This window comes from Phoenix dactylifera, chromosome 1 (genome assembly GCF_051530095.1).
Source record: "Phoenix dactylifera cultivar Ajwa chromosome 1, Ajwa_hap1_PhDact_Kaust_v1.1, whole genome shotgun sequence".
NCBI classification, from domain to species: domain Eukaryota; kingdom Viridiplantae; phylum Streptophyta; class Magnoliopsida; order Arecales; family Arecaceae; genus Phoenix; species Phoenix dactylifera.
This window is the reverse complement of record NC_143190.1, coordinates 29,854,523-29,880,326: the sequence shown is the minus strand read 5'-3', so window position 1 is coordinate 29,880,326 and position 25,804 is coordinate 29,854,523. Positions and strand designations below refer to the sequence as shown.

The following is a 25,804-nucleotide window of genomic DNA, read 5'->3' as shown; positions in this document are numbered from 1 at the left end:
TCGGGAGTCGACTCGAAGTCTACAGGCGCATAAGGAGAGTCGACTCGCGCATTTTCTGGAGTCGACTCGAGGTCGAGTCGACTCGCGACTCAGGGGAGTCGACTCGCAGTCGGGATCCGACTTTTTAACCCTAGGTTTGTCGTTTCGCAAACACTTTTTCTCAAGCCGCCACTGTTCACAAAGCCCTAGAGCCGACTCCTAGGTCATCCTCGATCGTCTCCAAGCCCTTTTCCCGTCGATTCTTCGCCGGACATTGAGTTTCCGTCCGTTCCTAGGTCTTTTCAGGTCAGTCCCGAGCTTCCTCTATCGATCCTTCTTCGTTCTCTAGGTTTTCATCTCGTTTAGGTCAAGATGCCTCGCAAGGGAGTTGTTAGAAAGAGGTCCCGTCCCGTGGCCGGTCCCGAGCGGCGCTCCAAGGCGCGGCACGATCCCGCGAGGCAACCTCCTCCGGATCGTTCCCCGCCTAGGGTGGTTCATGTTAGGCCGTTGGCCGGGAAGGCCGTCACCTCCGGGAGGTATGTCACTTTCGACTATCTCTCCCGGGAAGGATTCACCATAGGCGATAGGCTTAGAGCCCAGGGTCTAGAGTACTTCCTCACCTTGGACCTTCCCACCTATCCTGGCCTAGTTCAAGAGTTCTACAGTACCGTCCATCGGGGAGATGGAGGTATTGAGGGCACCGTATTAGGTGTCCTATTGCGTGTCACAGAGGACCTCATTGCCTATATCCTCCACCTTCTATTAGTAGGGGTGGCTCCTGCACATCCTGAGGATAGATTTGAGGCCCTTACGATCGTCTTAGGGCATCCACCTCAGTCTCCCCTAGATGAGGTATCTGCTAGCTCACTTCCTATTGAAGTGAGAATCCTTTTGAGCATTTTGTCCAGGTCCATCTTCCCTAAGACAGGGAGATTTGATTTTGTGAATGAGAGGGACCTAGCTATTATGTCTTACATTCTTCAGGACACCCCGGTCAACTTCCCCAAGCTCATTTATAGGTATATGTGTGAGCCCCTGGATAGACCTAGGCTCTCCCTCCCATACGGAATGATATTCACTCTTCTCTTTAGGCAGTACAAAATTTCCATTCCTGAGAAGGAACCCTCTCGTGCCTTGCGATGGACTGATCGCTTGGGTACGGGGACCATGCACAGGATGGGATTTCGGAAGAGAGAAGGGATCTGGGTTAGGAAGTCCACTCTCACCGCTCAGACCACCAGACCATCACCCAGTCCTGAGCCAGATTCTGACTACCCAGAGTTCCCAGACCATCCAGACCTTCCATCCACTCCTCCTGCTCCTACCACCTCTGCCGGACCTTCCTCCTCTGCTCCACCATCTATGGAGGTCCGTATTGATCCAGAGCAGCTCCGGGAGCTGCGGCAGGAGATCGTCCGAGATTTGAGGGACGAGCTGCTCCGGGAGCTCCGAGGTTCCGTGCCAGCTCCCACTCCTGCACCCACTCCATCCTCAGCATTGGTCCCATCCTTGACAGCCGTGACAGACATGACGGCTGAGGTGCGGCAGGAGATCTACAACATTAGGACCCTGGTGCAGGCCCAGTTCCACAGCATGAGCGAGGTCACGAGCACCACGAGGAGGATGCGGGATGACATCCGCCGTGACATGCACACCACCACCGAGGGGGCCGGGCGCTTGTCGAATGTGCTCATCGACAAGCTGGACGCACTTCAGACCTCGGTGACTGGGCTTCAGACGTCGGTGACTGAGCTCTCCACTACACATAGCAGAGCCACCACGTCTATTATCACGCAGCTGGGCCATGTTACAGAGGCAGTCGCCCTCCTCATGGAGCAGAGCCGATTGAGAGGAGGAGTCACATCCTCGAGAGGAGGAGCTACATCCTCCAGAGGAGGAGATGTATCCTCGAGAGGGGGAGCTACATCCTCCAGAGGAGGAGATGTATCCTCGAGAGGGGGAGCCACATCCTCCAGAGGAGGAGATGTATCCTCGAGAGGGGGAGCCACATCCTCGAGGAGGTCATAGATGATTTTGAGTTGTGTTTTGTCTTCTTTTGTATTGTTCTTGCTTTACCTATTGTATGCTCAAATGTATTCACCTTCATATCAATACAATGAGTAGACATCTTATTTTCATTTCTGTGCCATTTGAAGATTGACTGTGCCATTTGTGCCATTGATTGTGTGTGATTACCTCCTTTTTGGTATGATGACAAAAAGGGGGAGAAATGTGTAAGTATAAAATATGTAAAAGGGAAGAAATATTAAAAAATATGTAAAAAAAATCAATGGAAATAAATAAAACGATAAACTCTTAAAAACACACATAAATTTGTTCTAAGTGGATTCGGTACCTCGAGGCTCATTATCTCTCTTTTGGGGCTCCTAATGGAGTAATCTCCAGAATCTATTCAAGGGATATTCGGAGATTAGCTGAATCCTACTCAAGAACAAATTGACAGATTTTCCCTCTAAAAACAAAAATTTTAGTTCAAAAATTTCAAAGCATTAAAAGAAAATTCAGAAAATCAAAACATAGTTGAATGCATATGTTGAGGGGGAGAATCTGAATTTTAATCAAGCTAAATCATTAATGTCATATAAGCCAAACAATTGATTGCAGAATATGAAGGCTTATATAATTCCAAATGAAAGGGGGAACTTTAACTCCGAAATTTAATGTTTCACTCCTTTCAAACTTGGATAAATTAAATTATCAGACATTTGAATTCATTTATGGAGTTTATTTCATTATTTACTGAGCAACTCATTTTACATATACTCAAAGTTTTGTCATCATCAAAAAGGGGGAGATTGTGGAGTGATCGATTAAAACCCCGTTTGATTTTGATGAGCTCAAAGCATTGGAGTATATCTTGTGATTACTAATGAATTCAATTGAGTGTTTCAGTAAAAATTCTGTCCAAGTGTCTCTAGACTTGGTTCATAGCATTTTGAATAAGTTAAGAAGTCTGCATGAACCAATGTCTGAGATACGAGTCGACTCCAAGCGTATCAAGGTCACTGGCACGAGCTCGAGTCGACTCCTGATCAGTACGAGTCGACTCCGACTGAAAACAGACAGAAGGACAGAAGAGCAGTTTTTCAGGTCTGAGATTCGAGTCGACTCCAGTGGAACGCGAGTCGACTCCCAGCGGTACACAAAGAAAAAGTCAGAGAGCGTTTTATGGACTCTGAGATTCGAGTCGACTCCCGCAGTACGCGAGTCGACTCCGAGACTGTGCGACCATCGACAGACAGAAGACCATGTTACTGCCTCTGAGATTCGAGTCGACTCCCAGACAGCTCGAGTCGACTCCAAGACAAGCTTCACGTCAAAAGGCAGAAGACCAACTTTCGGAAACTGAGAGCCGAGTCGACTCCAAGGAAGTTCGAGTCGACTCCAAGACTGGATGAGCCAAAAGACAGAGAATCGGGAGTTCGGGCTCTGAGATTCGAGTCGACTCCCAGGACAGTCGAGTCGACTCGAGTGGACAAAATTCAAATTTGGATCCACGGACTACAGAGGATGAGCCGACTCCAAAATTGCCAGGTCAGCGCCAGAAGTTGGCGAGTCGACTCCGGGTCAAGACGAGTCGACTCCCAGTCAAGACGGCAACTTTAATTCAAACTGGGAACAGTTGCCGAGTCGACTCCGGAAAAGCTCGAGTCGACTCCTGCTACAGCCGAGTCGACTCCTGATCGCGCGAGTCGACTCCAACCCACCAACGGTCACATTGTCAGGCTGCGCAGAGTGTGCAGAACGGCCAGAAAAAGCAGAGTAACGGCTAGTTTCCGTGGGGGTTGGCTTAAATAGCCACAGAAGACTGTTGCAAGGTAGAGAACACACATTCCACTCCTAGCATTCAAGTCTTCAAGCTCTCTAAGTGCTGTTCAACGAGAAAAAGGGAAGATCTGCATTTACTGCTCCACCAACATCTTTCCAGCATTCAAAGCTTCCTCCTCCTGCTTTCAAGTCGATCACTCTTTCAAGAGGAGACCGGAGTTCCAGAAGCCACACCTCTTCACCATCTTAAAAGCGTTTGAGGGCTTCTAACTCCTTTACGATTATATTGTTTTAAATCTGCTTTTTGAGAAGCTATTTTTCTGTTTTCTTCTATCTCGTGTATTTACTTGATTCAATCGGGGGATTGAATCAAGGGGATTAAGGTTGGTTGGTGAGCCGGTTTAAAACCAACGAGTGTAAGGGTTTGATTGTGAGCCCGGAAAAACAATCGGGGTTGGTTCTAGTCGGTGAGCCTGGAAAAACCGACCGAGTTCGTTGTGAGCTCGTAAAACAACAAGTTCGGTTGTGAGCTTGCAAAACAACCGGCTGTAATCCAAGGGGGTTATAGTGAAATTCCCAAGTGAGACTTGGGAAGTGGACGTAGGAGCAAGGGTTAGCTCCGAACCACTATAAAACTTTGTGTTTGTAGTGCATTGTCTCTCATCTTCTTCCCCACACATTACTCACAGCACTTAGCTTTAATTAAATAACTGGCTATAGTATTTAGTTAATCATCCACAAAGTTTTAATTAGCTAAGTTAATTTAAAAATCCAATTCACCCCCCTCTCTTGGGTTGTCTATCTGGGCAACACTCTGATACCACTCTGTCACGCCCCGAACCCATCACCCGGGTCCGGCACGCGACCGGCCGCATGAGCCCTAGAGCAAGGCCCTAAAGATCATGCAAGGCCTAAGATAAACAACAATTCCAATAATTCCAATAATTCCATAAATGCCAAAATCAAAGATTGATGTAATTCAATCAAATCCAGCTACAATGTACTGATTTATTACATAATTTCAAATGTCCATAAATAAAAGATAAATTGACTTCTAACTATCTAGCAGTCTGACTCCAGATCGAGCTCACTTCTTGTCCCATCCGACAGATTCTACGAATCCAGTGCCTCTGAAAAAAAATGAAAGTGTAGTATGAGCTTTTCCAGCCCAGTAAGAATCCCAACAGCCACCCACAACAAAATCATAAAATAATCAAGTATCAAAATATATATATCATTTCATCATTTCAAAAGCTCAACAAACAACAAATATATGTAATCAGTACATATACACAAATCCTTTTTCACATTATGTGATCCATTCCCGTATTACTCAAATTCCAAAGTTTTCAAACTTTTCATTTCTGGCGTTGGACTAACCAAGATCATGTCCCAGTCCAAGACTGCACAAATCCCACGCATAAGCTCGTGGCAGCTATCCCACGCGTAAGCCCGTGGAGGCTATCTCACGCATCAGCTCGTGGCCGCTATCCTACGCATAAGCTCGTAGAGGCTATCTCATGACAAGGTTAGTCCAACCCATATTACATGTCTAGTTTTACATGTTCAATCACATTCCCATCACATCACATATTTTCATAAATTTTCAAAATATATGTTATTTCTTCCCAAATGAATTTATCTCAATATTTTCATTATAAACAACATGCACGCCTCATAGGTGCCGCATCAACTCATAAACAATAACAACATAATAATGAAAATATGTTGATAAAAATTCGTCTCATATGTATCACATCAACTCACAAGCAATAACATCAAAACCGTAAATAAATCCAACGATAAATCAATATATGCATAGAAGTGCTCAGATGTAGGGATTCTTACCGAAATTGTAGACTGACTCAAACACAGTCCGAATCACAACCTACGCGCTGGGGTGCTGAGTCCCCTGATCAAAACCTCCTGGCTCTACCGACTCTTTCTCTACAACATCAATTACAAATCACAACTAAATCATTTAATATTTAAATATTCCAAACCATAATTGATATTTACTATGGGGTCCATAACCAGATCCCCAAACATCTCAATCTCTCCAAGTCTAGGGTAGTCGGGGTGGCCCGACTCCCACCCTTGTACCACCGGCCCATGTCGTCGCCAGCCGTGGCCGCTGCCACGCCAGCGACGATGGCCGGTCCCGATGAAAAGACCAAAAGAAGGGTGGATGATAGAGAAGGGTTCTTTCTCCACCTCTTTGGTCCAAGGGCAACAGCCAGGGTGGCTGTGCCCTCACCTTCCCCACCCTCGGCCACCATTGGCCGAACCATCGCCGGCCGCCCCTGCTGCAGTCACCGGCGATGGTGGCCGGCCAAGAGAAAGAGAGAAGAAGAAGTCTCTTCCTCTTCTTCTTCTTTTCCTTCTCCTCTTATTATTATTATTATTATTATATTCTTATTTTCCCTCCTCCTTTTTCTTCTTCTTCTTCTTCTCCTTCTTCTTTCCAACCGACACAGACCCCTCCCCCTTCCTCCATTTCTTCCACGGAAAGGCCACCGTGATGGTGGCTCGGCCCCCAACCGACGACACCCAGCCGCCGTCGCCGCCGCCGGTGGCCAACCGACGAGGGGAAGAGGAGGAGAGGATGGGATCCCGAGGAAGAAGACCTCGGATCCACCCTCCCTCATCACATACATAGCCTAGAAAACCCTCTCCGACCCTCACATAGACCCGACCGACCCCCAATACCATGGATCCCGGCCCATCCCGGCGGCTGGCAGCGGCCAAAAATCAGAAAGAAGAGGCCGAAATAGGGCTACCCTGTTTCGGATCCCTCTCTGACGGTTTCGGCGGCCAAAACCCCTCCAACGCCACCCAAAATCCAGAACATGAAGCATAAGGAAGGAGATGTACTTACCTCAGCCCGACGAGGTGCTCCGGTGATGTTTCCGGCGAGGAACCGACGGAAAAACTTGTGAGCAACTAGCGGAGGGTTCTCACACCAAAGGAAAGGAGGAGGGCTTCACCGCGGCCGGCCGGATCTCGGATCTCCGGTGCTCGGTCTCCTCCGGCGAGCCTTCTCCTCCGGCAACCAATCCCTCCGACGCCGCCACCACCGGTCCCCCCCTTCTTCCCCCTCTCTTCCACGATCGTGCCCTAGGCACGATCGTTTTAAGGGGGATGGGCCCGGTCTTTTCGGGCCAGCCCATCCGCCCTCTTTTTTTTTTTTTGTTGCTTTTCTGGGGTATTACACAGTGTCATCCGTGGGTGCCGCTCTTCTTCTGAAAAGTGGCATGGGGCTGTCTACCGACCAGGAGTATGCTAGCCAGCTGGGGCATGCAGATTTCTTAGTGCTGTGATCTGTGTTCAGGTATCGGGGAGACCATTGACCATGTTCTATTGCAGTGTCCCAGGGTTAGGGAGATATGGAGCAGGTCTCCTGTTCCGTTACCCCATTCAGTGGAGTTGGCTCATGATCTGATTCACGTGCTGAGAGCTTCTATGCGGAGTCCTAGTTTTGTCGAGGCGGGCATTATGCTGGCGCATTTGGCTTATCATATTTGGTTGGATAGGAATGCTGGCCTATTTGAGGGTAGGAGGTGGTCCTCGGGGATGGTGGTGAATTGAGTTGTGCTACATGTAGGGGAGATCACCGCGGCCACTGCTTGGTTCACTTCTGGGATGGCCAGGGTCATCTGGGGTACTCTTTCTGCTGTTATAGCACCCAGGTTCGCCCTTGTTTCATGGGTACCCCCATCCTTTGGTCATCTCAAGGTGAACTTTGATGGTAGTCGGTCGGTGGATGGTGTCTCTGAAGGTGTGGGATTTGTGATTAGAGACTGTGGGGGCAGACTGATAGCCGCTGGTGGTTGTCGCATATCAGAGCTTACTGTTTTGGAGCAGAGCTGCGGGCTGCTTGGGAGGGTTTATCCTATGCGAGGAGGGTTCTCGGCGCCGCTCGGGTGCATCTTGAGGGGGACTCTTCTGTGGTGATCGATTGGATCCAGGGGGTGGACAAGTATGGTGACCGTCATCCACTCATCCTTGAGACTAGGAGACTGGCTCAGGAGATGGGTGATTTTCATGCTACATATGTATACCGGAAGATGAACCGAGCAGCTGACTGGGTCGCCTCCTACGTCGTCCGACAATCCAAAGAGCTTCTTTGGACATCAGTAGCTGATAGTCCCACTCCATTGTTTTCTTTACTTTCTTTTGATATGGCTGGATGTACTCAAGTTAGAGTTATATGAACTGCCATTTTCACCAAAAAAAAAAAAAAGGTCAACGAAGCCCAAGACAGTCCCTAAGGAGCTGAAGTTCTACACTCACCCTCTCAGGTCATGGTAAGCCTAAAATTTTTTGACTTAAAGTCAGAGCATTCGGCATAATGATATTGAAATACCTCTTCTTATGGCCAATGGCTGCTTGATAGAAGTTTCAGTTGGATTTTGGTTGTTCAAATATAAAAATAGTTACGACCAGTCCGTTGTGAATATTTAAAAGTTGCGTCTATTCATCAAACAGACACAATTTTTAAAAAGAATGCAACAATTGACGAACAGTTGCAACCTTTTCATATAAATTCTATAAAAAAGAAACAAAAACGAATTTGAAAAAAAAAAACTTCTTCTAATTTTGATCATTTTTTCTTTCCTAGACAAAATCATTCTAATATTCTTAGGAAAACTTTTACTTTTGCTTGGTGCAAGTTACAGAGGCTTGTCATACTGGAAGTGATTTGCAATTAATTCCTACAAGCAATAAGGAGAGGGAGCAATACACTCTAAGAAAAGCGTAATTAGTACGTGTTTCAAGTCTACATTATGTATTTCCAACAATCTTAAAGTGTACTTGCACTGCAATGGAGATTGAAAGTGTACTACACCCGCTAGCAAGACAAACTCAAATTCCTTCTGACTTTCTTGAAGGTCTTTTGCATTCTTGATCCGACCACTGCACCAATTCCAGAACCTTCGGATACAGACACTGACGAGTTGAAGGCTAAAAGAAAGAAGCGAGAAGATGACGAACTCATATGCTGTGGGCACATACTTAATGCTCTGTCAGACTGTCTGTACGATCTTTATCAGACTTATCATTTATGCTAGAGAAATCTGGGAGGCGCTGGAATTCAAATACAAGGCAGAAGAGGAAGGTACAAATAAATTCTTAATTTCTAAATATTACGAATTTAAGATAACTGATGACAAGCCTATATTACCTCAAATGCATGATCTGCAAGTTATTGTTAACAAACTGAGGCCTGTAAAAATCGAAATTCCTGAGACTTTTCAAGTTGGTGCAATAATCGCAAAATTATCATCAACTTGGAAAAGTTATAGGAATAAAATATTTCACAGTTCCGAAGATTTTTCTTTGAAAAAGTTGCAGAAACATCTTGAGAAGGAATCGAAGGAGAGAGAAAAGAATGAAATTTTTTTTTGATGAAAATCCAAAAGCCAATACTGTGAACAAGCCCAATAAAAGCATTCGGAACAAAGGAAGATTTCTTGGTCCTAAAAAAGATCATGAAAAATTCAAGAAACCCCAGAATACCATCAAAAAGAATGGAGGATGCTTTGTCTGCGGTAAATCAGGACATTATGCATGGGAGTGTAGGTTTCGAAAGAAACAAAATGGAGATGTAGCAAAAGCAACAGTGAATTCTGTGGAAGAAATTGATGGGATTATCGCTGCTATGAGCGAAATCAATACTGTCCAAGGTAAAGTTCCTGGCTGGTGGTATGATACTTGTGCCACCACGCATGTATGCTATGATAGATCGTTGTTCAAGACCTATCAAGAAATAAGTGATGATCAAGAGGTTCAAATGGGAAATGAAGGTCGTTCTAAGGTGTTTGGAAAAAGAAATATAGAACTCGTTTTCACTTCTGGAAAGAAGGTTATATTAGCAAATGTACTTCATGTTCCTGAAATGAATAGGAACTTAGCAAGTGAGGTTCTGTTGGGAAAACCTGGAATTAAAACTGTGTATGAATCGGGAAAATTAATTATGTCCCGAAATGGTGATTTTATTGGCAAAGGCTATTTTAGTGAGGGAATGGTCAAACTATGTATTGTTGACAATGACAATAATAATAATATTTCTTCTGCTTATATAATTGACTATGTTTCTTTGTGGCATGGTAGATTAGCACATATAGGAATTAATACTATGAAAAGAATGATTAAATATGGTTTAATTTCTTGTGATGCTGATAAATTTAAAAAATGTGAAATTTGTGTAAAATCAAAGATGGTAAAGAAACCATTTTATAGTATTGCTAGAAAATCAGAACTATTAGAGCTTATACGTACTGATATATGTGAATTGAATGGCATGTTAACTAGAGGTGATAATAGATATTTTATTACCTTTATTGATGATTGTTCTAGATTCACGTATGTTTATTTATTAAAACATAAAGATGAAGCTTTTAATTTATTTAAAGCATATAAAGCTGAAGTTGAAAATCAATTAGGAAGAAAGATTAAAGTACTTCAAAGTGATAGGGGTAGAGAATACTTTCCTAATGAATTCATTATTTTTTGTGAGGAACATGGTATTATTCATGAATGTTCTGCACCACGAACACCTGAACAAAATGGTTTAGCTGAACGTAAAAATAGAACATATCTTAAGATGGTAAATGCTATGCTGTTAAATGCAGAATTGCCATTTAATTTATGGGGTGAAACACTTCTTGCTGCATGTCATATACTTAATAGGATGTCTTTAAAGAAAAATAAAATCTCACCATATGAGTTTTGGAAGGGAAGAAAACCCAACATAGGGTATTTTAAAGTGTGGGGGTGTCTTGCATATTGCAAGAATAATGATCCTAAATGGACTAAATTAGGTCCTAGAGGAATTAGATGTGCTTTTGTAGGATATGCTACAAACAGCAAAGCTTATAGGCTCTTAAACTTAGAGTCTAATGTGATTATAGAATCTGTTCATGTTGAGTTCTTTGAGCATTTATTTACTTCTGTAAATAAACCTCAAGCTCCTAGTAATGAGAAATCTCAAATTGAGACTTCTAAGGTTGTAGAACAACCAAGTGAACCTAGAAGTAGCAAAAGAGTCCGAAAAGCAAAAGAATTAGGATCTGATGAGATTAACTCTCAACTTATTTCTTTTAACCTAGTTGACGGATATCAGAAAACAGTCATAAGAATAATTCCTATTGTTCTGCAAGTGGAAGATGATCCTAAAACTTATAAGGAAGCTATGTCTTCAAGAGATCATGCCTTTTGGAAGGATGCAATAAACGATGAAATGGATTCTATTATGTCAAACCACACTTGGGAACTTGTTGATTTACCCCCTGGTTTAAAACCAATTGGTTGTAAATGGGTATTTAAAAAGAAATATCATATTGATGGTACTCTTCATATTTTTAAGGCTAGATTAGTAGCCAAGGGGTTTTGACAAAAGGAAGGAATAGATTATTTTGATACTTATGCACCTGTAGCAAGAATAACTTCAATTAGAATTTTGTTTGCTTTAGCATCAATACATGATTTTTATGTTCATCAAATGGATGTAAAAACAGCATTTTTAAATGGTGATCTTGATGAGGAGTCTACGTGGAACAACTAGAAGGGTTTGTTCTACCTGGAAATGACATAAAGTGTGTAAACTTATTAAGTCATTATATGGTCTAAAGCAAGCACCTAAACAATGGCATGAGAAATTTTGTTGCCCAAGGTGACAACCCAAGAGGGGGGGTGAATTGGGTTTTCTAAAAATTATGTTGATGAGAGCACAAAAGTGCGATCTACACGCAGCTTAAATTAATATTATTTCCAACAAATAATGATAAAAGAGCTGCATTAATTTCATATTTTTTATTTGGCACAGATCAGAGTTTAAATGCGCATTGGGTCTATAAAGATGCATCGCCGCAGGTCAATAGCTGAGCACATAGGGTCAGCCCCATTTGCATACCAGAAGGAGCATCAGCAGACCAAATCCAGTCTAATGGAACAGCAACCAAAGGAGTTAGATTCATTATCCGAGAGGATCCAACGGTCCTTGCAGCTCATAGTAGCATGCCTACCATCCCACACATCCATCTATTCTTCATCATCCCAGCTTTCAGATTAGGCGTGCTACAACTCCCTTCCACTTTTATCCTTCAATTTCCGGATTAGGAATCAACCCCTCAGCATCCCGTCTCCACCGTGTCACGCATCTCCCACATCCAATTTCTCCAAAATCCTCCCAGCATTCGTGTGCAGCCTATCATCCCGCGATCATCTCCCACGCAGCCATCCGCCTCCTCCACTGATTCTTCCATGATCCTAGCTCCCGTATCCAGCGCCCTAGCCCCATCCACGGCGTCCGATCCTCTTCTCCCAAGCATCCGCCTCCTCCACAGCGTTCCACGATCACCTCCGGCATCCGTCAGCAGTCCGCGATCAGCGCCTCCCAGCCGTTCAATCCGCATCTCGGCAACCTCCCAGCAGTCCTCGATCAGCCCCGATCCCGTGAAGCGCCGCAGCAGCCAAGATCACCGCCCAGCCGTCTGCCTCCTCCATCGCGTCCGTTCTAGGCACCGGATCCGGCCGAGATCAGCTCCTCCAACGCTTCAGCCTCACGCGCCCGAGATCCAGCCGTTTGCCTCTAAAGCATTGATCTCCAGCGCATTCCGAAGATCCTTGGAGGGAGAGATTATAAAAGGCTCGGATCGGAGGAAGAACGGGAGCTCTCATCGACGAAAACAGAGGAGCCGGCCCCTTGGTTTCAAACGAAAAAAAAAGAGAGAAAGGGAAACAGGGGATGCCCTGTTTCCGAAAATAAAAAGAAGAAAAAAAAATAGAGAGAGAGAAAAGGGAGGGATGTTGATGTTTGTAATGTCTTGCTAAATCCTTTAGCAAAGGGTGATGGATGAATCCTTGTCATGTTGCTTTCATCAAGTACACTCTGAACTTTAAATCTAATTGTTTTATATCCATTTGTATGTTTTGGGTTCTTGCATATTTATTTATGTGATAGATCTTGCATGGTTTATATATATTGATGCATGAATTATTTCGATGCTTGATTTGTCGTAGACGTAACCGGTACGATAAATACTTGGATGTTTAATTCATATTTTCAGATTGTATACTTCATGATTAGAACTATTTTATCATATTAATCCTTAATCAAGAATCGCCGAGTTTATTTATTGAAAGTAATATTGTCAAGGAGGATTCCGGATCCCTAGCCATCTCTATATTCTTGAACATTGTTTAATCACATATTATTCTTTGCTTTTCATTTCTATAAATCAACTAAAAAAAAATTACATCTAAAAGTTACGCTAATAATCCATATTTCGTTCTCTGAGGATTCGACCTCGGACTTCCGAGTATACTACTTGTGCGATTCTCCTGCACTTGGGAGAGTAATTTTATTTTTGCACCAAGTTTTTGGCGCCGTTGCCGGAGAACGACTGAGTTATTAGTATAATTTTAGATTTAATTTTTACCTTAGTAGTTAGTATTTTTCTTTTGAAAAAAAAAAAATTGCATCTTTACTACTATTTTTAATTCCCTGCACAGTTTGCATCAAACTCTGATATCATAGAAATTAGCCGTCTGATTTGACTCAAATTTGGTCAGCTAGTGCACGACACATTGTTCAATAATCTGAACGGTCTGATGGACATTCTGAGACTTTTAAGACCATTAGATTAATATAAAACCTTGCTGTTTTTTACTTTGAATTTTCTGCATTTAATTTTTTTTAGAATCAGAATTTTATTGTTATTATATCTCATCAACCCTTGTTGCTAATTGAAAATTGATTAAAAAAAAAACTTTAAGAAAAGATCAAGGGTGATTATTCAAAACTAAAAAAAAGAAAAGAAAAAAAAAACCTAAAATTTTAAATTTCAAATTTCAAATTTCAGAATTCAAATTTCAGACTTCAACTCATAAAATTTTAAAAAAAATAAATAAATAATTTGCTTGATCACCTATTCAATGAAATTTAATGTCATGTCATAAAATATTAAAAAAAAATATCTTGATTGTTGCATATAGTATAAGGCATCAGCATAAAATATTCTAAGGGCTGAACCCATTTAAAAAGATAAGGTCGGGATTTCATCACTCGTCCTTAGCTCAAAAATCACCCCAGTGCATAAATATCCCAAGCTTAACTAAAATCAACTAGACGTTGGCCCCTAAGGACATTCGAGCTCAATAGGACGAAGACCACCGAAAGTTGCACCAATTTCGCTCTGTGGCTTAGTTGATGTCTAGGCAAGCTTTGTCCCTATAAGGGAGACAGTTCATCTGTTCGAGGCAAGTGGGTTTTAAGTGGGACCTTTGCGAACGCATCGTGACCCCTCCACTTACCTGGGAGCTTACCTGGTCAACTCGGTTCATTAGACCGGATTGGAGGCTTAGGTGTCCTCTTCAAACCAGTTAGGAGCTGTCTAGAAATTTAAGAAAAACATTAGAAATTGAGGTGTAATGTTTTGTTGCATGTTTGATTGTGAATAAAATTTTTGTTTTAGGATATCGTTTTAGGGTAACTTTAGTTGGTACTTATATTTATTTTTTATTTTCTTTTATTTTTTTAAAAAAAAGAAAAAGAAAAAAAAAGAGGAAAATATTTTGCATGCTAAAGTGGAATAGGGACGACACCGGTCGATTAAGTCGTACAACTTTAGATCATCCCTTAGGACATACCCCTGAAATTCCTTCGCAGTATCTCACACCTTGTGAGATGGCTGATTTAAATGAAGATGCGGGGAGTCACCACAATCGAGAACGAGAACCCCATGTTATGACTCTAAGACAATACCTACAACCGGCTAGGACTAGTCAGCCTTCATGCATAATTTTTCCTGATAATGTAGGACATTTTGACATCAAACCCGGGGTAATCCAATTGCTGCCCAAGTTCCACGGGTTAGAGTCCGAGAGTCCGTATCTTCATTTAAAGGATTTTGAAGAACTGAGCATTACATTTAGAGTGCCAAATGTCACCGAGGATGTCCTCAAGTTGACATTGTTTCCTTTCTCTCTAAAGGATAAGGCCAAAACATGGCTAAACTCTTTGCGACCTAGATCAATAAGAAATTGGCAAGATATGCAGAGAGAATTTTTAAAGAAGTTCTTCCCCACACAAAGGACTAACTTTTTGAAAAGACATATCAGCAATTTCCAACAAAAAGATAATAAAACATTTTATGAATGTTGGGAAAGATTTAAAGACCTTCTTCTCTCATGCCCTCATCACGGATTCGAAACTTGGAGAACCATTAGCTTCTTTTATGAAGGTTTATCTCCACAGTTGAAACAATTTGTAGAGACCATGTGCAATGGTAGATTTTTAGAAAAACAACCTGATGAGGCATGGGAGTATTTGGATTCCCTTGCTGAGACTGCCCAACTTTGGGATAACGGGGATAGAAACAATAAGTCTTTGCCTAAGCCTACTAGCTCTGTACAGGGAGGCCTTTACAACCTTAGAACTGAGGATGATCTTCATGCTAAAATGGCAGCCCTCACTAGGAAGGTAGAAGAAATTGAGCTTAGGAAGGTTGAACCTGTCAAGACTATAGAGCTTAGAAACGAGTGTTGTGGTATCTGCGACATGTCGGGTCATACTACTACTGATTGTCCCACCATACCGGCATTCAAAGAAGTCTTGCACGATCAAGCAAATGCTATGAACTCCTACCAAAAGCCTTATAACGATCCATACTCGAATACCTATAACCCTGGTTGGAAGAATCATCCAAACTTTAGGTGGAGAAACGATCATCCTCAACAGTCACACCATTCAGCTCCTCCACCTGCACATCCTACTTATGCACCATCACCTTCTCAAAAGCCAAATATCGAGGATACCTTGCAATCCATACAAACTTTTCTACAAGGTCAAGCTAATATCAATGCTCAAAATACTCGAAATTTTGAAGACATAAGGAACCAATTGTCAATATTGACTACCGTCCTAAGTACCCAAGAGAAGGGTAAGCTTCCAGCTCAACCCCAACCTAACCCACAAGTGCACGGTAGTAATAATACGGCTCCCTCTAGTTCGCATACAGAACATGCAAAAAGCATTATGACTTTGCGTAATGGGAAAGTCATTGATCAAACCGTCCCATTGAGACCGCAAGTCACTTCCTATTCTGATGCTCCCAAAGTCGATGAAAGGGACAAAGAAGAAGTTGAGGTCCCAACTTCTACCGAGAAAGTTGAATGTCCTTTTCCTCCACCTTTTCCACAACGGTTAAAGCCGTTGCAAAAGCTCGAACCTAATTCTGAAATTCTTGAGCTTTTTAAACAAGTAAAGATCAACATACCTCTTCTTGATGCAATCAAACAAGTACCCTCATATGCCAAATTTTTGAAGGACTTGTGTACTGTTAAGCGCCGATTAAATGTTAAGAAGAAGGCATTTTTAACTGAAAATGTGAGTGCTATTTTGCAGCACAACATTCTCCCTAAATATAAAGATCCAGGTTGCCCAACCATCTCATGCATCATAGGTGACTTTAGGATAGAGCGAGCATTGTTAGATTTAGGGGCAAGTGTGAATTTGTTGCCATATTCTGTATATGAGCAACTTGGTTTAGGTGAGTTGAAGCCAACCTCCGTCACTTTGCAATTAGCTGACAGGTCAGTTAAAATTCCAAGGAGGATTATCGAGGATGTATTAGTCCAAGTAGACAAGTTCTACTTTCCTGTCGATTTTATTGTATTGGACACACATCCGGCTTCGAACTCACAGTCTCAGATTCCGGTCATTTTAGGACGTCCGTTCCTTGCAACTTCTAATGCATTGATTAATTGTAGGAATGGCGTCATGAAGCTTTCTTTTGGTAATATGACCTTAGAACTGAACATTTTTAATGTGTGCAAACAACCCAATGATTCCGAAGAGAGTAAGGAGGTTGATTGGGTTGAAACCATCGCAGAAGATTATTTGTTAGCTAAAGCAATTAACGACCCATTCAATGATAGCTTAATTGATTGGTGTCTTAATGGAACCAATGATGATGATTTGTCAGTCACACCTATTGTGGATAATCTGGATATCAAGATGGTCAATGGGTGGAGACCAAAAGAAGGAGAATTTGAGAGATTGTCGCCTCGAGAGGTGAAAATAGAACCATCCCATGAGCAAGCACCCAAGCTCGAATTGAAACCCTTACCAAAGGAACTTAAGTATGCTTTTCTTGGACCCGAAGATACTTTTTCTGTAATCATCTCGTCTGGACTTGATCATAACCAAGAAGGAAAATTAATTGATGTTTTAAAGAATCATAAAGGAGCCTTAGGATGGTCTATTGCCGATTTAAAGGGAATTAGCCCCTTAATTTGCACGCACTGGATATATTTAGAGGACAATGCCAAAACCACAAGGCAAATGCAACGAAGGTTAAATCTTACAATGAGAGATGTGGTTAAGGCAGAAGTCCTCAAGTTGCTTGACGTGGGTATTATTTACCCAATTTCCGACAGCAAGTGGGTAAGCCCTACTCAAGTTGTTCCTAAGAAATCGGGTTTGACGGTAGTAGAAAATGAACAAGGTGAACTAGTTCCAACTCGTGTCCCGACAAGTTGGCGCATGTGTGTTGACTACCGAAAGCTGAATTTGGTCACACGAAAGGATCACTTTCCTCTACCCTTCCTAGACCAAGTATTGGAGAGGGTTGCAGGGCATGATTTCTATTGTTTTCTCGATGGCTATTCGGGATATTATCAAATTGAAATTTCACCGGAAGATCAAGAGAAGACTACCTTCACTTGTCCTTTTGGCATATTTGCTTTCCGACGAATGCCATTCGGGTTGTGTAATGCACCTGCAACGTTCCAAAGATGCATGCTCAGCATCTTTGAAGACATGAACGAGAAATTTTTGGAAGTGTTCATGGACGACTTCTCCGTTTTTGGCGACACATTTGATGATTGCCTGTCACATTTACAAGCTGTCTTAGCTCGATGTATGGAAAAGAATTTGATACTGAATTGGGAGAAATGCCACTTCATGGTGCCAAAAGGAATTGTCTTAGGATATATTGTTTCATCGAAGGGCATGGAAGTAGATAGAGCTAAGACTGATTTAATTGCTAAGCTACCTGCACCCAAGACGGTTAGAGATGTTAGATCATTTTTGGGTCATGCCGGATTCTATAGGAGGTTCATCAAGGACTTTAGTGTCATATCTCGACCATTATGTAATCTCCTATCCCTTGATACACCGTTCAATTGGACTGAAACTTGCCAAGATGCATTCGAGAAGTTAAAGTCTATGCTTAGCACTGCACCCATCGTTCGACCACCCGATTGGTCATTACCTTTTGAGATTATGTGCGACGCTAACGACTATGCAATAGGAGCTGTCTTAGGACAACGCAAGGATAATAAGCCATATGTCATTTACTATGCAAGCAAAACCTTAAACGATGCTCAAATGAATTACACTACCACCGAGAAGGAATTGCTTGCAGTAGTATTTGCCTTAGATAAATTTCGCTCTTATATCCTTGGTGCTCCTATTGTTATCTTCACGGACCATGCGACACTAAAATATTTGTTGGATAAGAAAGAGGCCAAACCACGCTTAATACGATGGATACTTCTACTCCTTTTTCATGATTCAGTGCCACAATTTTCCATCAAGGACTCATTCCCTGAAGAGCAGTTGTTTGCACTTTCTAGTATACCATGGTATGCAGATATTGTAAATTTTCTTGTTACAAGCCGGATGCCGGAACATTGGGGGTCGACAGATAGAAAAATTTTCTTGCGCGAAGTAAAGAATTATTACTATGACGAACCCTATTTATTTAAATATTGCAATGATCAAATCTTTAGACGATGCATACCGGATCATGATATACAAAGCGTACTCTCTTTCTGCCACACTGATGCTTGCGGTGGACACTTTGCCTCTAAGAAAACTGTTGCAAAAGTTTTGCAATGTGGTTTCTATTGGCCCACTATGTTCAAAGATGCCCACGAGTTCTGCAAGACATGTGATCCATGTCAACGTATTGGAAGTCTAACTCGTAGGCAAATGATGCCTCTTCAACCCATTACTATTATCGAAATTTTCGATTGTTGGGGTATCGATTTTATGGGCCCATTCCCACCGTCTTTTGGATATGAGTACATTTTAGTCGGTGTCGAATATGTGTCCAAATGGGTAGAAGCTGTTGCTTGTAAGACCAATGATCACAAACCCGTCCTGAAGTTTTTAAAAGAAAATATTTTTTCACGATTTGGGATGCCTAAGGTCATAATTAGTGATGGTGGAAAACACTTTTGTAATAAGCCTTTTGAGACATTATTAAAAAAGTATGGTGTCACCCACAAAGTTGCTACCCCATATCACCCGCAAACTAGTGGCCAAGTAGAATTAGCCAATAGGGAGATCAAGCGTATTTTAGAGAAAACGGTGAACCCATCACGAAAAGATTGGTCCTTGAAACTATCAGATGCATTACGGGCCTATCGTACTGCATACAAAACCATTCTTGGCATGTCTCCCTACCGTCTAGTCTATGAAAAAGCGTGTCATCTGCCTGTAGAAATGGAACATAAATCGTATTGGGCAATTAGAAAATTGAATTTTGATTTACAAGATGCCGGTCTAGCTAGAAAATTGCAATTGAATGAGCTTAATGAGATTCGCAGAGATGCTTATGACAATGCTAAAATTTGCAAAGAACGAATGAAGATCTTACATGATAAATCAATTTTAAAAAAATCTTTTGAACCTTTGCAAAAAGTTCTTTTATATGATTCCCACTTACATCTGTTTCCTGGTAAGTTGCGATCGAGATGGACAGGTCCTTATATTATAAAAACTGTTTTTCCACATGGGGCGGTTGAGATTGAGAATCCACGGGATGGTAGAATTTTTAAGGTAAATGGACACAGACTTAAACCTTTTCTTGAGAATTTTGCAGATGAAGAAGACTCCTTTTTCTTGGGGGAGCCTTCTTATGACTGAACATGAAGGCAAAGGTATGTGTATATTAGTTAGGATTATTTTTCTAGTTTTGTAGGTTTTATTTTCTGGATATTAACAGCTCAAGGTATTCCTCTTCTCTCCAATATTATTTTCTCTACTGTATTTCATTATAATTTTCTTGTATCTATTACATTGAGGACAATGCAATGTTTAAGTTGGGGGGAGGGAAGTATTTTGCAAAAAAAAAAAAAAAAAAATGTTTTTGCATTCTTTTCTAAGCAAATGCACATGTATTTTCATATTGAGTTTGTGCAACTATTAAGGCAAGGAATACATGCGTACTATGACTGATTAGAGACCTATTATTAGATCTCCGCACATGTATTTAATGATTATAGGAAGGCCTCAGGAGTTCACATTTGTTTAATGCATTTTTATTAAGCCATATCTGTAAAAGAAGTACGAGTATCCTTGTCCGTACTATAAGGTTCTTGATTTGGTTTTCACATAAAGATAGAGGTTGAATACCCCGGCTAGATCATCTAAGTGCCTTATGTTCCGATCTTGGTTGACCTATAGTCACGTTGCAGTCACATTATATGGTTCAATTTACCTTCTCTATTTTGAAAAAAAATAAAAAAAATTAAATAAATAAATAAATGAGGAGATGACAAGTCTAACCTCATGGCGTAGTTTGGTTCGAGTAATTAAGCCCGAGGGGTGTTTTCACCTAATGCCTTGAGCCAACTGAATCAAGAGTCATTGGCCGAAAACTCGCTACATGGACCTTGCTAGAGCCTAAGGGGGTTGGACTATTGTAATCACCATATGTGTTTAAAAAAAAAAAAAAAAATATGAATAGGGTTGGTCGGGCTGAACCCAGTGACATGTGGTAATGGCTGGTTTGACTCCATTGTATTGGACCTTTGTGTACTTTGGATACTTAGTTGGGATTGATAGCTCTTTCTTTACATACGAACCATTCTTGACGAATGTAGACAACATGTGATATTCTGAAAATTTGATAGATCAGGTTCTAATAAACTGTAGTAAACACTTGCGAACTTGAGTAGTGCACCTAAAATTCAAGCGGTACTATGTTGTGGTGGAGGTATTAGTGCTCTAAGAAAGTCATTCTGTTTATGCATACTACACTTTAGTATTCCCCTTGCTTTGATAGTTGCTAAGCTTGAAAAAAAAAAAAAAAAAAAAAAACATATATCACATGTGTATTGACTTAGATTTCATTGTATATCATTTTATGAATGATGTTTGTGGGTAACATCCCTGAAAATCCTCACGAGACAATACTCGTCCACTAGGGTAACCTAGGGGTTTAACGGCTTGTTGCACGTGCTAAGTGCAGTCGTGATGCCCTACGAAAGTGGGTACATATCTTAGTTTTATGTCTTTAGCTTTAATAAAAAGTCAAAGGATTGACCAACATCTTTTGTACTCTCATGTTATCATTTGCTCATTAATTGCAAGGGACTAGCAATAAGCTAGTTGGGGGGTATGATGAGAGCACAAAAGTGTGATCTACACGCAGCTTAAATTAATATTATTTCCAACAAATAATGATAAAAGAGCTGCATTAATTTCATATTTTTTATTTGGCACAGATCAGAGTTTCAATGCGCATTGGGTCTATAAAGATGCATCGCCGCAGGTCAATAGCTGAGCACATAGGGTCAGCCCCATTTGCATACCAGAAGGAGCATCAGCAGACCAAATCCAGTCTAATGGAACAGCAACCAAAGGAGTTAGATTCATTATCCGGGAGGATCCAACGGTCCGTGCAGCTCATAGTAGCATGCCTACCATCCCACACATCCATCTATTCTTCATCATCCCAGCTTTCAGATTAGGCGTGCTACAACTCCCTTCCACTTTTATCCTTCAATTTCCGGATTAGGAATCAACCCCTCAGCATCCCGTCTCCACCGTGTCACGCATCTCCCACATCCAATTTCTCCAAAATCCTCCCAGCATTCGTGTGCAGCCTATCATCCCGCGATCATCTCCCACGCAGCCATCCGCCTCCTCCACTGATTCTTCCATGATCCTAGCTCCCGTATCCAGCGCCCTAGCCCCATCCACGGCGTCCGATCCTCTTCTCCCAAGCATCCGCCTCCTCCACAGCGTTCCACGATCACCTCCGGCATCCGTCAGCAGTCCGCGATCAGCGCCTCCCAGCCGTTCAATCCGCATCTCGGCAACCTCCCAGCAGTCCTCAATCAGCCCCGATCCCGTGAAGCGCCGCAGCAGCCAAGATCACCGCCCAGCCGTCTGCCTCCTCCATCGCGTCCGTTCTAGGCACCGGATCCGGCCGAGATCAGCTCCTCCAACGCTTCAGCCTCACGCGCCCGAGATCCAGCCGTTTGCCTCTAAAGCATTGATCTCCAGCGCATTCCGAAGATCCTTGGAGGGAGAGATTATAAAAGGCTCGGATCGGAGGAAGAACGGGAGCTCTCATCAACGAAAACAGAGGAGCCGGCCCCTTGGTTTCAAACGAAAAAAAAAGAGAGAAAGGGAAACAGGGGATGCCCTGTTTCCGAAAATAAAAAGAAGAAAAAAAAAATAGAGAGAGAGAAAAGGGAGGGATGTTGATGTTTGTAATGTCTTGCTAAATCCTTTAGCAAAGGGTGATGGATGAATCCTTGTCATGTTGCTTTCATCAAGTACACTCTGAACTTTAAATCTAATTGTTTTATATCCATTTGTATGTTTTGGGTTCTTGCATATTTATTTATTTGATAGATCTTGCATGGTTTATATATATTGATGCATGAATTATTTCGATGCTTGATTTGTCGTAGACGTAACCGGTACGATAAATACTTGGATGTTTAATTCATGTTTTCAGATTGTATACTTCATGATTAGAACTATTTTATCATATTAATCCTTAATCAAGAATCGCCGAGTTTATTTATTGAAAGTAATATTGTCAAGGAGGATTCCGGATCCCTAGCCATTTCTATATTCTTGAACGTTGTTTAATCACATATTATTCTTTGCTTTTCATTTCTATAAATCAACTAAAAAAAAATTACATCTAAAAGTTACGCTAATAATCCATATTTCGTTCCCTGAGGATTCGACCTCGGACTTCCGAGTATACTACTTGTGCGATTCTCCTGCACTTGGGAGAGCAATTTTATTTTTGCACCATATATTCCCTAATTTTTACTTTGAATTGAATGCAGCGGAATGATAAGATGTCATTTACTTAAGCTCTAGGCAATTACAAGTAAAGCAGTGAAAAATTAAGCTAGAGCAATTATACTATGGCTTTAGGGTGCAATTGATCTAAAATTAACTTATAGTTGTATGATCAATTCCAATCTATGTGTATGGTAAGAATGGAGTGGAAGCTAAGCAAATTCTAAACAATCACTTATAACTCTATAGAAAACAAAGCTAGAGATATTACACAATCAAGTATGAATGTAAGGTATGAAATACAAGAGATAAGGCATCACAAATATAAAGATGTAAAGTGGTTCGATGCACCCCAGCACCTACATCCACTTCCCAAGACCTCTTGGGAATTTCACTATAATCCTCCAGATTACAGTCGGTTGTTTTACAAGCTCACAACCCAACTTGTTGTTTTGCGAGATCACAACGAACTCGGTCGGTTTTCACAGGCTCACCGATTAGAACCAACCGATTGTTTTCACGGGCTCACAATCCAACCCAGTTGGTTTTCTCCGGTTCACCAACCACAATCTTACACCGTTGGTTTTTTCTTTGGCTCACCAACAAACCTTAACCCCTTGATTCAATTCCTTGATTGAATCAAGTTACAAGATATTAGACTAAGAATTTAAAGTAAATACAAGCTTCTTAAATAAGCAAATATAGCAAATATAAACAAGTAGAGTAAAGAGAAGAAGCCCTCAAACAAATTTGTAGATGAAGGAACTCGGCTTCTTTTTTACTTGACCCTCTTCTGATTTTGCACGAAGTAGAGGATCACCGAGGCAGCACACAGTTGGAGAGGAAGCTTTGGGATTCACTTGGATGCTCTTCTTCTCTCTCTTTTACTTTGAATGGCCCTTTTGTGCTTTTGGGAGATTTTCCTTGTAATCTCTTTGAAATCTCTTCCCTAAATGTTCTCTCCCACTTCCATTTCTTCTTCCCTAGCTCTCCTCTTGATTTTATAGCTTTGGATGGCTTGGGAACAACAATCTAGCCGTTAGAGACAAAAATAGAGCCGTTGGAATCAAGAAAAAACTAGCCGTTATGCCTCCCAGCGTGCTGGAGTCGACTCGGCTGAAGTAGGAGTCGACTCGGCTGAAACAGAAGTCGACTTGTGAATAGTAGTCTGTCGGCACTGTAGCTGGGAGTCGACTCCGCACTGTAGCACCGAAGTAGGAGTCGACTCGAGCACTGTAGCACTGAAGTAGGAGTCGACTCGAGCACTGTAGCGCTGAAGTAGGAGTCGACTCGGGCACTGTAGCGCTGAAGTAGGAGTCGACTCGAGCACTGTAGCGCTGAAAATCAACTCTTTGTCTTTTTGTTTGTTTTCAGTCGGAGTCGACTCGTAGAGTATCGGAGTCGACTCGAGCACTATTTCTTGAAACTCCAAAGTGCCAGAGTCGACTCTAAACTTCCAGGAGTCGACTCGAGGACTATTCTTTTGAATCTTTCTTTGAATTTGCTCCTCTAACTTGAATCATTTGAACTTGAAACTTGGGCCAATGAAGTATAGGTTTCTTCCAACTTTTCTTGAGAGTTTTTGAGGCCTTCTTCTATTCTTTCAACTTGTTATGTTTCTTGCAAAATAAATATCTTTCTTCTTGCAACACAAATATTAGTGATTATACTTCAAGGTTTTGTGATCATCAAAATCAATCTTTAAATCAATCTTTGGGTCATCAGTCTCCCCCTTTTTAATGATGACAAAACTTGGAGTATATGCAATATAAAATATATTGTATTCTAGAAATAATGCATAGCTAAGTTGCATGAAGTAGAAAATATATATCTTTAAAATATACTTCATGATAATGCTTTAGATTTAATCAACTTAACATAATCAACACATAAAGCATTATGAGCATATACTCAGATATTTCTCCCTCTTTTTGACAACATCAAAAAGGTTGCAAGATAATGAAAAATTAAGCACAAAGATAATGGTACTCAAATATTTCTTTTCCTTATAGTACTCTGATTTTCAGTTAATACATGTCAAATTATTGCAAGAATATGAATCATATAACTCAAGGCAATAATGTCAGAATAAGATTAATTAGCATAGATCAGAGCCAATTAAGATGATTTCAGAGCAAATTATGATGAGAGCACATCAAATGTGATTCCAAAGATAGTTTTCAAATCAAGTACAGGTGAAAATTAATTCAAGGAGTATCAAGAATGATATTCAAAGAAAGCACGAATGGAAATCTAACCTCTCTTCAATAATAAGTATGAAAGCTTGTTCATTTAAGATCTTTTGCCCAATATATTAAGTATTTTATCAACACGAGAGCAATTTAATTAATTTTCAGAGTATAAGATCAAAACTTATATACTTGAAAAACATACCATCATGTTGGATCATTAATTCTTAATGACTTCAAAGTTCTTTTATGATAATAAGAGCATTGGGGCATAAATACCAAAATATGGATTCATGCAATTTTTGATACATCTTAGAGCATACATAAAATTCAAAGCTTTGAAGGTTCTTTTAAAGCTCTTTTAAAGACTTTATTCCTTTAAAAAGAAGCACATTTTGGTACATATAATAATGAATTGGCACAAAAATTGAAGTTCTAAAGAACAAGCCAATAAGAACTCATTAGTGAATTCCAAAAATAGGTTTTCTAAGAGATACTCAAGAAAATTCAACACATTATTCTCCCCCTTTTTCATTAAATTAGAGGCTCTTAAGATCAACTATTTGAATTGCAATTTGGTTCATGATTGATGTATAAGATATACTAACCAAATAACAAGCCTCAAGGTTCCTTCTGAAATTTTCTTTCTCTCCCTTAATTGATCGTTCCATTTAAGAGTTTAGAATTTGAAGATAATGTTCAATAAAATTGTCAATCTCGAAAATATATTTTCTATAAGTTTCAGCATATTTTCATAAGACTCAAGGTTTGAGATAAGACA

At 41.1% G+C, this 25,804-nt stretch overlaps 1 long non-coding RNA gene and 1 other non-coding gene across 2 annotated transcripts; both read right to left on the bottom strand.

Annotated features, from left to right (window-relative positions):
* Positions 1-4,701: 4,701 nt before the first annotated feature.
* LOC148715138 (uncharacterized) lies at positions 4,702-6,474 on the bottom strand. The gene is made up of 2 exons (XR_015986091.2): positions 5,617-6,474; positions 4,702-4,898 (listed from the first exon to the last, which is right to left on the bottom strand). It is a non-coding gene; the product is annotated as an uncharacterized LOC148715138 (long non-coding RNA).
* Positions 6,475-14,870: 8,396 nt separating this feature from the next.
* Positions 14,871-14,979, bottom strand: LOC120104879 (small nucleolar RNA R71). Its single transcript, XR_005507235.3, has one exon. It is a non-coding gene; the product is annotated as a small nucleolar RNA R71 (small nucleolar RNA).
* Positions 14,980-25,804: the final 10,825 nt, after the last annotated feature.